At 45.3% G+C, this 12,806-nt stretch overlaps 1 protein-coding gene across 2 annotated transcripts in view; it reads left to right on the forward strand.

The window, feature by feature from the left end:
- LOC123746823 (neuronal acetylcholine receptor subunit alpha-10) overlaps nucleotides 1-12,806 on the forward strand; it is a 288,958-nt gene that overhangs the window by 158,273 nt on the left and 117,879 nt on the right. The gene's annotated exons all lie outside the window — the stretch shown is intronic.

Genomic DNA, 12,806 nt, shown 5'->3' on the forward strand with positions numbered 1-12,806 from the left:
TCAACACTAAAGAATTAACAACACTATCACACTGCTAAACTGTCTTAGAGCGAGAGGTTAATAAGCTCACACTAACAGGACTGGACAACTAAAACAAAATATAATACAATAACATAAAAACTTGAGTTAGTGGCCAAGTTTCACGGGGCAATATTGGCGGACCGGGAAACTTTTTTGTGGACGCTGAAGATGTCTGGCCAAGTGGGTTATTCCTCGGGACTACTGGCTCCCATTTTTCTCAGCACTTAACAAGTCCCACTCTTATTTCTCTTTCCTTCCCTTCTCTCTCTCTCTCTCTCTCTCTCTCTCTCTCTCTCTCTCTCTCTCTCTCTCTCTCTCTCTCTCTCTCTCTCTCTCTCTCTCTCTCTCTCTCTCTCTCTCTCTCTCTCTCTCTGTATGTATATGTATATATATATTATATATATATATATATATATATATATATATATATATATATATATATATATATATATATGTATATATATATATATATATATATATATATATATATATATATATATATATATATATATATATATATATATATATATATGTGTGTGTAAGAAAGCTGCATGAACGCGCAAGCCATATATCACTAAGAACTCTTTGACCCGGCCAGGATTCGAACCCATGCCGTCCAGGATCACCCCTAAACGTACACAGTACCATGACCAACGCACCAATGATCGTCTATTGGTGCGGTGGTCACGGTACTGTGTACGTTTAGGGATGATCCTGGACGGCATGGGTTCGAATCCTGGCCGGGTCAAAGAGTTCTTAGTGATATATATATATATATATATATATATATATATATATATATATATATATTTATATATATATATATATATATATATATATATATATTATATATATATTTATATATATATATATATATATATATATATATTTATATATATATATATATATATATATATATATATATATATATATATTTATATATATATATATATATATATATATATATATATATATATATATATATATATATATATATATATTGCAGTGATGTTCTTGAGAATCGTACATCCAGCATGAGGCAGTTGATGACTGAGCGCCTTTTGATGTGGTTGGTAGCTGTTGAAACTTCAAAATATTGACCATTTACATAACAGTAAGGCCACCAACAACCTCTCTGGCGTTCTGACCGGTCAAACTTGAGATGAAAATTTTAACATGATTCTGCCTCGTCCAGAATTCAGATAAAAAATGAGGTTTGCGATCGAGAAGGAATGGGGGGGGGTTTAGTAGGTTGTTTAGAGGGGTTGAAAGCTGCAGTATTAAAAGCTATGACAACTTTTTGTAAAATAGGTATTTGTATGGTCAGCACAGTAACCGAACCTGGCAATGTGATGTAGTCATTGTGGTAATTCGCCTTGGCTATAGGTACATCTGGCAGGTTAGTGAGGCTGAGCCACTACCAGAATATTCAGATTGTAAACTCTGTGATAAACCTTTAATGCATTCACTAGAACATTATATTGATGAATGTGAAACAGTAAAAGATTTTAGACCTCCTTGCCTATTGTACCACCAGTTGTGTAACTATTTCATTAACTCAGGTGTTCTGGACGACATTCTAACAATTTATACAAAATTTGCTTGTCCACTTTAAAGAATGAAAAACAATTTTATTTATATTACTTTTAGGCTTCATCTCTTACCAATCAATCCCTACCCTTGTGTGGCAGTGCACAACAGAAAGTTGTATTTACATATTCGAACATTGAAACATTGATTGTAACCATGATATATATGTGCTTCAGCCTACAGTTTAGACCAAATATCTCGTGTGTGACCCTCTGTCCTGTGTGACAGTGAATACCAGCATTATCCTCACTCTAATATGACCTAATCGAATTACTCAAATTTAGGCGAAATTGTAATTTAATTTTGTCAATAAAGATGTTAATAATAACAACGTACCCTCTGCCGTGCGTGTCTCCTGGTCTCCTACTACTCTCCTGCCCGGAGCCCTGGGGCACCGCCCCCCCCCCATCTCTCAGGGGAAAGGTGTCTGTGTAAAAGAATTTTGGGCTGTGGAGGCCGGAGGTGTTCTCATAACGTTAATGGGTGGCTTTTGTGTCAGCTTGAGCGGTCACTCCGGCGCGGCTGGACGCCCTCCTCTTACGCCGCCTCCCTAAACATGTCTGGGCGGGGCCGCTCAGCCTTCCCCTTCACACGAGTCATCCAACTTTCTGTTGACCTCCAGACCTATTTTGTTAACTTTTGTTGATATTTTATTGTAAATTAACAATTTATTAAACTTTATTCGTCTAAAAATTCCAAATTGACTTGAAGGGTTCTTCTTCAATTACATTTGTAAGAGCTTTTTAAATATTATTGATTCTGCTGTTATAAAAATTACAAAATGGGTCGTCGTCTGAAGGAGCACGTCGCCAGCCACTCGCAGCACCCGGGGTACTGGGTCTCCCTCACCCAGTGCCCCAGGGGACTGGGGCGCCCATACCCAGTGTTCCCAGGGGTACTGGGGCTCCCTCACCCAGTGCCCCCGGGGTACTGGGGCTCCCTCACCCAGTGCCCCAGGGGACTGGGGCGCCCATACCCAGTGTTCCCAGGGTACTGGGGCGCCCTCACCCAGTGCCCCCGGGGTACTGGGGCGCCCTCACCCAGTGCCCCCGGGGTACTGGGGCGCCCTCACCCAGTGCCCCCGGGGTACTAGGGCGCCCTCACCCAGTGCCCCCGGGGTACTAGGGCGCCCTCACCCAGTGCCCCCGGGGTACTGGGGCGCCCATACCCAGTGCCCCCGGGGTACTAGGGCGCCCTCACCCCAGTGCCCCCGGGGTACTGGGGCGCCCTCACCCAGTGCCCCCGGGGTACTGGGGCGCCCTCACCCAGTGCCCCCGGGGTACTAGGGCGCCCTCACCCAGTGCCCCCGGGGTACTAGGGGCGCCCTCACCCAGTGCCCCCCGGGGTACTGGGGCGCCCATACCCAGTGCCCCCGGGGTACTAGGGGCGCCCTCACCCAGTGCCCCCGGGGTACTGGGGTGCCCATACCCAGTGCCCCCGGGGTACTGGGGTGCCCATACCCAGTGCCCCCGGGGTACTGGGGCGCCCTCACCCAGTGCCCCCGGGGTACTGGGGCGCCCTCACCCAGTGCCCCCGGGGTACTGGGGTGCCCATACCCAGTGCCCATCATATAAACCAAAAACCTCACTTCCTGGGCATTTTGTGTAGCCGCGGAAGACAATGGGGAGGATAATTACCCTCTAATGGCTTTCGAGACCTTCTGTGGCACTCTGCCTTGGCACTACAGCGGCAGTGGTATGTGGGCGTCAACAGCGTCATTTGAGTCACGCCTATTCGTCCAATACGTACACACACACACACACACACACACACACACATGTGGTGGAGGCTGACTCCATTCACAGTTTCAAGTGTAGATATGACAGAGCCCGATAGGCTCAGGAATCTGTACACCTGTTGATTGACGGTTGAGAGGCGGGACCAAAGAGCCAGAGCTCAACCCCCGCAAACACAACTAGGTGAGTACAACTAGGTGAGTACACATATAAGAGCCCAGTAGGCTCAGGAATCTGTACACCAGTTGATTAGCAGTTGAGAGGCTGGACCAAAGAGCCAAAGTTCAACCCCCGCAAGCACAAATAGGTGAGAACACACACACACACACACGCACACATTCCACAATGCCCTATTGCCTCAGATGTATGCTCAAATTACTTTCAGTCTTGCCTCACGCCTGAATTCACTAGTGTGTGAAATAAGTTAAATATGTTGATGCAGCTTATCTATTGAGCCAGTAATAATGAAGAACAAGAGTCACGGAAACAATGTTTCTGAAGGATCACATTTAATGACCAGAAATCAGAATCAATGAGCATTGATGACATCGCAGAGCCGCGCTCAAATTGTCACTGCCGACTATCAGCTGACCTGCTAGGCTACTCCACGTGACTGGACAAAACCTGCAGTTTTCTCTATTCAATGCACTTCCTTAAGCGTCACAAAAACAGGAAAACGAGCACAAAGTTTAAGCAGTAATTAACGCGACATATTTCTTAATTTCTGCAGTTATTCGTATAACACCATCAAGCCAGACACTGAAATTGCACAAACTTTGAACCTCTTAGATTTCAACACAATATAAATTCTCACACAATTGCTAGACACCTCTGATGTACTCTAATGTCCTCTGCATGCAAGAATGTAGTCAGAGACAGTCAATGTACATTACAAAAATAATTATAATTCTTCCTACCTCGTTGCGAACAACATGCTAACTCAAGGGGAAATGGGAAGGATTAGATTACCTACCAATTTGATTGTCCAGGTCTCTGGCACATCTGATTCACGTGCCCTTGTTGTCCTCTATAGACGCGCGAAACTCTGTGTCATCTTTCCCACCGTCGTTGGATATCTCTGGCGCGATCTGTTACCTCTCCTGGCACTGGAGGCTTCTTCCTTTATCTCTTTAACCCCGTGCTGGTCCATATATCGTCGTGTCTCTTTTGTTTTCTGGCAAGCGGGGACTCAGGGGGACTATTGGCAGGTAAGTTGTGGTGCTCATCACAAACGTGTGATGAGCACCAGGTCATCAACTTGTAGCCAACACACAAGTTTAACTCCTGCTGCCAGCTGAGTCACCCGCCGGTGACTGCGGGTAAACTTAACCTCACGACAACCTTAGGTATTCACGGCACTTCATCATTGGAGAAACAAGTGGCTCTTCCCCGAAGACTACAAGATACAAAGTGTCACGGGCAACATCACAAGTGTCACTTTATTCGTCACTGCTGAGCTGGGCCACCTGCAAAGGTCACATAGAGCAGCAGGCGTTCACTGCTTGCACTGCACTCTTAACACTTTAAGTGAACATCAGTGATCAGAGTGACTGGTTGCAGGCACATAACATGGTGCCACTGCACTCTCCTACCTCGGACATACCCATCCTCCATTGATCAAGCTGCTTGTCACGCAGCACCGTAGGCCCCCAGAGTAGGCTGTAGAGTGATCACCTTGACTCTCCCTACTGCCGGAACGTGTAGCTTAACAGTTCCTGACCTCCAGCCGTGTCTGAGCTGCAACTTTTGGAATTTCCAAGTAATCCTCCTCTTGTAGGGTTACTGGGCTGCTCCTTGTGCTGTCTCCGGCTCTCCACTCAGGCTAGACACGGTGCGCATGAAGGAAATCTCTCATGATTCACGAGCAACTCTTCATACACCCTTTCCCCTCTACTGCTCGAGGAGCATTGAGCTCTCTTAGACCACTGGGGCGCCAGGGTGTCCCTCCCTCCTGCTCTCACCTGTCACGTGACCTCGGGTGACCTGTTGATTGGTCAGTTCGTGCAGTTTATAACCAATCGTGTCCTCTTTTCTCATCCTGGTATTTTGTGCCACGCCTCTCTCCCCAGGGCGTTAAGATCTCGTAAGTAAGTCTCACTGGAAGTAAAATTAGGGTTAGGGACCTCGATATAAGCCTAACGTGTTAATACAAGTGTCTGGCTGCCTGACGACACCCAGACCCAAGAAAGTAGTAGAATGTGGCCTCATAATCTCTGTTGATAAAACAAGGGTTCTTATTCCCCATTCTCTTCATGCTAACTATACTATTAATGGAGTGCCCGTGGAGACTTGTGAGTCTTATAAATATCTTGGAGTCGAGGTTAATGATACAAATCTCATCAGCAACCTGCGTAAAAAACTTGTTGAGCGTCTTAAACCTCTCAGAACTCTTGTTGGCAAAGGATTTGGCATTAACATAAAATATGCTCGTAGTTTTTATATTGCCTTTATACGATCTGTTGTTGATTATTATGCCTTGCATCTTCTTAATTTTTCTCCTAAACAATTACAAGGCCTAGATGTAGTACAGAATGATGCCATGCGCATCATCCTGGGTTGTCCTAGAACTGTCAGAATTGTTAACATGAGAAAGGAACTAAACTTACCTTCCATTTACGAAAGAATAGTTCTACTTAGTACTATGTTTTGCGCCAAAACTTTGAAAAATAATGGTCCCCCCAGCTCTATTCAAATTAAATTGAGATCCATTCTAAACAATTCTGACTGTTCCCTCAATCCGCCGCAAAAAGCTCCCTACAGTGTGTGGCTCAGTTGTTGTGTCTATAATCTTCAGAAACTGAATGTATCTCTTAACCCTGATAAAACTGTTCACTATATTCCCCCTTGGAAAGATGTGGAGGTCTCTCTGCATTATACTCCCATCAGTGTAAAACAAATGTATAACACTGACATTTTGAGATGTATAACATTAGAAGCTATTGACAGTCATCTTCAAATTCTCAAACCGACTGAATCCTATGCCTTTACTGATGGCTCTGTGCAGTTAGGCACTGGTAGAACAGGTTGTGCATGTGCAGTGTATAAAGGGAATGAAATGATCATGACTAGTACACAGAGATTGAACAACTGGGCAAGCACGACACAGACCGAGCTATTGGGTATTTATCTAGCCACTGAATACCTTAAGCTCAATGGTGGTGGAGTTATTTTCTGTGACTCTAAAAGTGCTCTGCAGTCCTTAAATAACCCATCACAATGTATGTCGGAAGTAGCTTGTAATATTAAATGGAATGTAATTTTTGCCAATGATAATAATTCTTGTATAAAATTTGTGTGGATCCCATCCCATGTTGGAGTTGAAAAACATGACTTTGTAGATCAATTGGCCAATGAGGCTTGCAGGAAAGAAAACATTGATTATGATTTTGGACTATCTAATGCAGTTATTAGAAACATACAAATTAAAGAAATTAATTCAGATTTAGAAGAACTAAGAAATGCACAGAGACCTGAAAGCTGCAGTATTAAAAGTTATGACAAGTTCTGTAATAATAGGTATTTGTATGGTCAGCACAGTAACCGGACCAGGCAATGTGATGTAGTAATCGCGCGAATTCGCCTTGGCTATAGACACATCTGGCAGGTTAGTGAGGCTGAGCCACTACCAGAATATTCAGATTGTAAACTCTGTGATAAACCTTTAATGCATTCACTAGAACACTATATTGATGAATGTGAAACCGTAAAGGACTTTAGACCTCCTGGCCTATTGTACCACCAACTGTGTAACTATTTTATTGACTCAGGTGTTCTGGACGACATCCTAACAATTTACCCAAAATTTGCTTGTCCATTTTAAAGAATGAAGAACAATTTCTACTTATATTCTAAGCTGTATCACTTATGAACCCATCCCTGCACTTGTGTGGCAGTGCACAATAGAAAGTTGTTTTCACATATCCACACATTAAAACATTGATTGTAACCGTGATATATATGTGCTTCAGCCTACAGTTTAGGCCTATTGTCTTATGTATGACCCTCTGTCCTGCGTGACAGTGAATACTAGCATTAACCTCAATTTAATAAGACTATCAAAATCCTCAGATTAGGCAAAATTGTAATTAATTTTGTCAATAAAGATGTTAATAATAAATAAGACACCATGGAATATAATATACGGGCAAATAAGCAACAGGACTAGGTTTTCCTTAAGAAAAAAAGGTAATTTTTATTGTTACTAATTCATTAATTTTACTCCTTCGGAATTACTAGCTATTAATAATATAAATTTATTATAATGAATTATAGTTCCTAATGTTCTACCGTTTTTTAAACAGTTACACATCGCTTAACCAGTCTTTAAGAACGCGGTCAATCATTTTATTATCTTTCTGCATAAAAACTCTAAAAGACAAGTATAATAATAATAAATGATAATCTGCGGCCCAAAGTTCCCACGGACAGGTGATATTATTACCCATTTGGCCACAGGCTCTCAAAAAGGTCCACCACCCCAGCCTGGAGTCTTGAAGAACAGAAAAAAAACAGTAACGCATTCTTTTAGTTCCTAATTTGAAGTAAAAGAATCTTATGATACAGAATGTACAAAATTCTGTATCATCCGTGTCGCCTGTGACCGCGACACAGACAGCGAGTCAACACCAGCCGACCTCTAGTCGCAAGTAGATGTTGCACATCATAAAAGGTGTTGCAAACTGTCTGTGGCGATAGATCTTTTCCCTGCGTTGCTAGATTGTCTTTCAGACTCAATACTCGACGGTATATACAAGGCCACCGGAGCTGACGACACCTGTGTCTAGCTTATGGGCCTAGGGGCCTAGACAGTTATTCCCAACCTCAACACATATATGTGTAACCTACACCAACAAGCTCCAGCTACCTCACGTTTATTACGTGTCTCTGGAACGTGTTCCAGACCTCAGAAACCTTCCTCCCAACCCGCTGTTGAGGAAGATATATTTTTATTTAATATTATCACAGTTATAGTCTGAGTTTCACATTGTATTTGGTGGGGATCATCTTGTTGTCGGTCACTCTCAGGGTAGCGGTGAGCTCCGTGACACCACCCTCACTATCACCACCACCTCACTACCACATCACTCACCACCACCTCACTCTCACTACCACCTCACTCTCACTACCACCTCACTCTCACTACCGCCTCACTCTCACTACCACCTCACTCACCATCACCTCACCCTCACCTCACTCTCACCATCACCTCACTCTCACCATCACCTCACTCTCCCTACCACCTCACTCTCACCATCACCTCACTCTCCCTACCACCTCACTCTCACCATCACCTCACTCTCACCATCACCTCACTCTCACCATTACCTCACTCACCATCACCTCACTCTCACCACCACCTCACTCACCACCACCTCACTCTCACCACCACCTCACTCTCACCATCACCCCACTCTCACCATCACCTCACTCACCATCATCTCACTCTCACTATCACCTCACTCTCACCATCACCTCACTCTCACCACCTCACTCTCACCATCACCTCACTCACCATCACCTCACTCTCACCACCATCTCACCATCACCTCACTCTCACCATCAACTCACTCTCACCACCACCTCACCATCACCTCACTCTCACCATCACCTCACTCTCACTATCACCTCACTCTCACCATCACCTCACTCTCACCATCACCTCACTCTCACCATCACCTCACTCTCACCATCACCTCACTCTCACCATCACCTCACTCTCACCATCACCTCACTCTCACCACCACCTCACTCTCACCATCACCTCACTCTCACCATCACCTCTCTCCGCCACGACCACATCCCATATCTAGCATTTGCAACGCTACACAGACCTCAGTATGATGAACACTGTGCAGGCAACACTGACCTACAGGAGCCTCAGTATGATGAACACTGTGCAGGCAACACTGACCTACAGGGACCTCAGTATGATGAACACTGTGCAGGCAACACTGACCTACAGGGACCTCAGTATGATGAACACTGTGCAGGCAACACTGACCTACAGGAGCCTCAGTATGATGAACACTGTGCAGGCAACACTGACCTACAGGGACCTCAGTATGATGAACACTGTGCAGGCAACACTGACCTACAGGGGCCTCAGTATGATGAACACTGTGCAGGCAACACTGGCCTACAGGGGCCTCAGTATGATGAACACTGTGCAGGCAACACTGACCTACAGGGGCCTCAGTATGATGAACACTGTGCAGGCAACACTGACCTACAGGGACCTCAGTATGATGAACACTGTGCAGGAAGCGGAAGGGTGACCTCTGGACCTTGATCCGTCTAACTGTTCCATGACTTGATTGGTCTGTTATTGGATTTGAGGTTTATCGTGTGTGGTGATTGATGTCAGGGGGTGAAGCTGACATTATGTTGTTGCTCTGCGTGGTTATTGCTTGGTTATTGACTGTGGGTATAGTCTGGTTATTAACTGTGGCTATAGCTTGGTTATTGACTGTGGCTATAGCTTGGTTATTGACTGTGGCTATAGCTTGGTTATTGACTGTGGCTATAGCTTGGTTATTGACTGTGGCTATAGCTTGGTTATTGACTGTGGGTATAGTCTGGTTAATGACAGTTGCTATAGCCTGGTTAATGACAGTTGCTATAGCCTGGTTATTGACTGTGAGACCTGGGTGTTGACTGTGAGACCTGGGTGTTGACTGTGAGACCTGGGTGTTGACTGTGAGGCCTGGGTGTTGACTGTGAGGCCTGGGTGTTGACTGTGAGGCCTGGGTGTTGACTGTGAGGCCTGGGTGTTGACTGTGAGACCTGGGTGTTGACTGTGAGACCTGGGTGTTGACTGTGAGACCTGGGTGTTGACTGTGAGACCTGGGTGGTGACTGTGAGTCCTGGGTGTTGACTGTGAGGCCTGGGTGTTGACTGTGAGACCTGGGTGTTGACTGTGAGGCCTGGGTGTTGACTGTGAGGCCTGGGTGTTGACTGTGAGACCTGGGTGTTGACTGTGAGGCCTGGGTGTTGACTGTGAGACCTGGGTGTTGACTGTGAGACCTGGGTGGTGACTGTGAGTCCTGGGTGTTGACTGTGAGGCCTGGGTGTTGACTGTGAGGCCTGGGTGTTGACTGTGAGGCCTGGGTGTTGACTGTGAGACCTGGGTGGTGACTGTGAGTCCTGGGTGTTGACTGTGAGACCTGGGTGTTGACTGTGAGACCTGGGTGGTGACTGTGAGTCCTGGGTGTTGACTGTGAGGCCTGGGTGTTGACTGTGAGACCTGGGTGTTGACTGTGAGGCCTGGGTGTTGACTGTGAGGCCTGGGTGTTGACTGTGAGACCTGGGTGGTAACTGTGAGACCTGGGTGGTGACTGTGAGACCTGGGGTGTTGACTGTGTCACAGTAATACCTGGGTCATGAGTACCATGTGTGAGTATATGAGTGACTAACATTGGCTGGTAATATGAGAGAGTCAAGGAAGGTCTCTGGGGACAGGAGATTGGGTAATTAGGATTTAGGATGTGACCACCGGATGCTGGGGTGGATGTCGGTTGGTGACTTATAGTGATGTTGTGTGCTGGTGTACATATTGTGAAATATTGTGTACATATTTTAAATATATAGATTTACGCCAAGTTGTGTTTAGTTAATCTCTGTATTCCTGCTAATCCGATTTGCCTCCTGATAGGTGGTGTTGGGCACGCGAATGGCAACATGATTATCATAGTGAAATATAACATATTGGCAGTATTGGTATGATAGGTCACTTGTGATATATTGAGATACAACATCCGGTAATCTGAGTACTACATTAAACATTCAGCTAAATACAGAGTGATGCTTGTTAAACGTTCTGAAACGTTACACCAATGCTCTTCTTCACCTCGCACAGGGGACACTGCCTCTCCCTACCAGTAGTTGTATTAGTCCGTCATCACAGAGACGACTTTTTCTCACACTCTAAATGAACTGAATGTATATATATATATATATATATATATATATATATATATATATATATATATATATATATATATATATATATAAGTATATGCGAACAAGCCTGAATGGGGTGTGGAGTTTTCAGTTGCATATGAGTATATATATATATGCTTCCGGAATAACAAAGCCGTGTAAGACAATGTTCAACGTTGTTAAGTTTCCTATATATCATTGTCAGTGAGAAACTACGTTTATTTGCAGCTTTTGGAAACCTGAACTGTTTATTAGTAGGCTGCGGCTCACTCATGACGCAACCCGGCCTCGTAATAGAACGTCGCATTTTGACGTTCTATTACGTCACATTTAAACGTCGCATTTTGACGTTTTTGGCCTTTGACCTAAGGCCAAAAATTGTACTAGAAAATGGGAGTGGCTCGCGAAAATGACGTACTGTCCCGTTTTCTGTTTTGGGTCCTCTGGTAGCTAAGGTTAAGGGCACTATAGTAAGACAATGTCTTGACGTTGGGGAATCTTAGGATGGTACGGGCTGCATGATGACTTGGTCAGTTTGTTGCGTCTTAGCAGATGACATTTAATTTGGGGCAGTTTACAAATTTTCTTTCAAATTTCTCAGAATTCCTGACCGTGATATTATTGCCCAAGTCTTCAGCAACATTGCAAATGATGGCGATGTTTTGTTTCGTGGCTGCCGTTATTCTCCAGAAAGTACAGTATCTTCAGGTAGTTTGCCTTCACAAGTATTAGAGGACAGATCTGGAGAGATGGTTGGAGCTGAATAAATCTAGCCACCATTCTTCACATTGTTAGGCTTAAGTCTGATGAAACTTGATAGTTTTGGGTGTGTCTTGGCCGCTGCTTCTTGTTGAAGACGCGTTGTCCTGTTATCACGGTCTGGTGACTTACTTCAAGACAATCCTGGAACAGAGTAAACATTTTGGCTTTTGATTTAATTTTGTTTATTTTCTCCCATCCCACACTTACTGCCCCACCTTACTGCCCCACCACCTCACCCCTCTCTCCCTGCCCCACCACCTCACCCCTCTCTCCCTACCCCACCACCTCACCCCTCCCTCACTGTCCCACCATCTCACCCCTCTCTCCCTGCCCCACCACCTCACCCCTCCCTCACTGCCCCACCACCTCACCCCTCCCTCACTGCCCCACCACCTCACCCCTCCCTCACTGCCCCACCACCTCACCCCTCCCTCACTGCCCCACCACCTCACCCCTCCCTCACTGCCCCACCACCTCACCCCTCCCTCACTGTCCCACCATCTCACCCCTCTCTCCCTGCCCCACCACCTCACCCCTCCCTCACTGCCCCACCACCTCACCCCTCCCTCACTGCCCCACCACCTCACCCCTCCCTCACCTGCATGATAAGGACAAGTAAGCTAAAGCTAATTGTGATAATCCTGAACTTAATATACACCCAGGAGTTTCAGTCTGTGTTGACAAGAATGAGAGTTAGGATACGGTAAGAGCCGAGAACTATGTGTACGGGCGACACAAAACATCCACTAGATGATAAGA

Source organism: Procambarus clarkii, chromosome 93 (genome assembly GCF_040958095.1).
Source record: "Procambarus clarkii isolate CNS0578487 chromosome 93, FALCON_Pclarkii_2.0, whole genome shotgun sequence".
NCBI lineage: Eukaryota > Metazoa > Arthropoda > Malacostraca > Decapoda > Cambaridae > Procambarus > Procambarus clarkii.